The 3236-nt window shown below is 38.3% G+C and overlaps 1 non-coding gene across 1 annotated transcript; it reads right to left on the reverse strand.

Annotated features, from left to right (window-relative positions):
- Nucleotides 1-2173: 2173 nt before the first annotated feature.
- TRNAW-CCA (transfer RNA tryptophan (anticodon CCA)) lies at nucleotides 2174-2246 on the reverse strand. Its single transcript has one exon. It is a non-coding gene; the product is annotated as a tRNA-Trp (tRNA).
- Nucleotides 2247-3236: the final 990 nt, after the last annotated feature.

Raw genomic sequence — 3236 nt, forward strand, 5'->3', positions numbered from 1 at the left:
CAGTTCAATTCAATTCAGTTGCTCAGTCCTGTCTGACTCTTTTTGTGACCCCATGGACTGCAGCACACTAGGCCTCCCTGTCCATCACCAGCTCCCAGAGTTTACTCAAACTCATGTCCACTGAGTCGGTGATGTCATCCAACCATCTCACCCTATGTTGTCCCCTTCTCTTTGAGCCTTCAGTCTTTCCCAGTATCAGGGTCTTTTCCAATGAGTCAGCTCTTTGCATCAGGTGGCCAAAGTATTGGAGTTTCAGCTTCAGCATCAGTCCCTCCAATGCATATTCTGGACTGATTTCCTTTAGGATGGACTGGTTGGATCTCCTTGCACTCCACGGGACTCTCAAGAGTCTTCTTCCACACCACAGTTCAAAAGCATCAATTCTTCGGCACTCAGCTTCCTTTATAGTCCAACTCTCACATCCATACATGACCACTGGAAAAACCATAGCCTTGACTAGGCAGACCTATGTTGGAAAAGTAATATCTCTGCTTTTTAATACGCTGTCTAGGTTGGTCATAACTTTTCTTCCAAAGAGCAAGTGTCTTTTAACTGCATGTCTGTAGTCACCATCTGCAGTGATTTTGGAGCCAAAAAAATAAAGTCTGTCACTGTTTCCACTGTTTCCCCATCTATTTCCCATGAAGTGATGGGACCAGATGCCGTGATCTTTGTTTTCTGAATGTTGAGTTTTAAGCCAACTTTTTCACTCTCCTCTTTCACTTTCATCAAGAGGCTCTTTAGTTCTTCTTCGCTTTCTGCCATAAGGATGGTGTCAGCTTCATATCTGAGGTTATTGATATTTGTCCCAGAGATCTTGATTCCAGCTTGTGCTTCATCCAGCCCAGCATTTCTCATGATGTACTCTGCATATAAGTTATGCTTTGTTTATCCCTAAATCAATTTTTCCCCTGTATTTTATAGTATTATAGTTTTAAGTTTTACATTTAAATCTGTGATTCATTGAGTTAATTTTTATATAAGGTATGAGATATAGATTGAGGTTCACTTTTTGCCTGTGGATGTCCAGTTGCTCCAGCAGCATTTTTTTAATAACTATCTTTCCTCCATTGAACTGCCTTTACACCTTGGTCAAACATCAGTTGGGTATTGTATGGGTCCGTTTCTAGTTTGTCTCTTTCCTTATACCAATTTCGATGTCTATCCCTCTATCAACAGCATTCAGTTTTTATTGTTATAGACATAGAGTAGGATTAATATCAAGTAGAGTGGTTCCCCTACTTTATTCTTCCTTTTCAAGATTGTTTTAATTATTCTGGGTCCCATACCTTTCTGTATAAATTCTAGAATAAGCTCATCTATGTCTACAAAAAACCTTTCTCAGATTTGGCTAGGAATTGCATTAAACCTGTAGATCAGTTTAGGAAGAACTGACAGCTTTCATGTGTCTTGTCTTCCAATCCATGAATACAGTATGTTTCTCCATTTCTGTAGGTCTTTCTCGATTTCATAGATCAATGCTTTTTATATTTCAGCATATAGATCTTGTACACATTTTGTTATATTCATACCTACATATTTTATTTTCTTTGGAACAATTGCAAATGTTATTGTGGCTTTAATTTTGATTTCCAGTGTTCACTGCTAGTATATATAAATGCAATTGATTGTTGTGTGCTAATATTGTATAAAGTGTACTGTAGAACACATAATCATTTTATTTTTTCCCAGTTTTATTGCAATTTAATTGACCTAGAACATTGTGTAAGTCTAAGATGTACAACATGATGATCGGACATATGTATATATTGTGAAATGATTGCCACAATAATGTTGGTTAACATGTTCATCACCTCACGTTGCCTCACATAATTACATTTTTTGGGTCTATGGTGAGAACATTTTTAAGATCTACACTCTTAGCAACTTTTAAGTATATAACAGGGTTATATTATATATTTAATTATATGCTAACTGTAGTCACCATGCTGTGCTTTAGAGTCTCAGAACTTATTTATTTTATAACTAGAAGCTTGTACCCTGTGACCAACATCTCCCCATTTCCCTCATCCTGCAGCTCTTGGCAGTCACCATTTTACTGTTTCAAAGTCTGGCTTTAAAAAAATTTATTTGGCTGCACTATGTCTCAGTTGTGGCACTGGAGATCTTCATTGCCTCATGTACGATCTTTGTTGTAGCATGTGGGATCTAGTTCCCTGACCAGGGATCGAACCTGGGCCCCCTGCATTGGAAGCCAAGAGTCTTAGCCACTGGACCACCAGGGAAGTCCCAAAGTTTGGCTTTTTTTTCTTTAAAGATACCACAGATAAATGAGATCATACAGTATATGTCTTTTTCTGTCTGACTTATTTCACTTAGCATAATGCCTTCAAGGTCAATGTTGTCAAAAGTAGAAGAAGTGAATGTAAAAATGGAAGCATTATGGAATGATTAATATTGATCAGTGTCCTGAGAATATAGATTTTAGCATTTTAAATCCTCCTTATCCTATCTGAACCTGGAAAATCTGGTTATTTGATTAACTTTCAAAAACTAGCAGGGCACATAGAGATTAAGGAGAAGTGTATTATGGCATGGGGCTTCCCAGGTGGCACAGTGAAGAATCAGCCTGCTGATGTAGGAGACACAAGAGATGCAGGTTTGATCCCTGGGTTGGGAAGATGCCCTGAAGAAGGAAATGGCAACCCACTCCAGTATTCTTGCCTGGAAAATTTCATAGACAGGGGAGCCTGACAGGCGATAATCCAAGGGATCACAAAGGGTTGGACATGGCTGAGTGACTGAGCACAGCATACAGCAAATTATGGCATATGTTTACTTCTTTATACAGAAAATCAGACCAACCTAAAGTTTGTATTAATCAAATACTTGATTCAGTATCTAGAAGTTGACCTTTGAGAACCCTTAAGCTGCATTTAATGTGACCCCATTTATCACTTGTATGTATTCATGTTTGTTACTGAATTTTTGTCTTTGTTATATTTTCTTCTTGCTAGTCATTTCTAAAAAGTGCTAGAACACAGAATTGGCTGTCAATAGTGTGGTTCACCTAATATTTCCATCCTTCTTTCTTTAAGATTCATGTAGAACTTTACTCTCACCTCCTACTATGAGCACCACCATCTGATTCGTTTTGTTGTTCATTCACTAGGTTGTGTCCAACTCTTTGTGACCTCATGGACTGTAGCATGCCAAGCTTCCCTGTCCTTCACTATCTCCTGGAATTTGCTCAAACTCATGCCCACTGAGTTGGT

The sequence above is a fragment of the Budorcas taxicolor genome, chromosome X (assembly GCF_023091745.1).
Source record: "Budorcas taxicolor isolate Tak-1 chromosome X, Takin1.1, whole genome shotgun sequence".
Lineage (NCBI taxonomy): Eukaryota > Metazoa > Chordata > Mammalia > Artiodactyla > Bovidae > Budorcas > Budorcas taxicolor.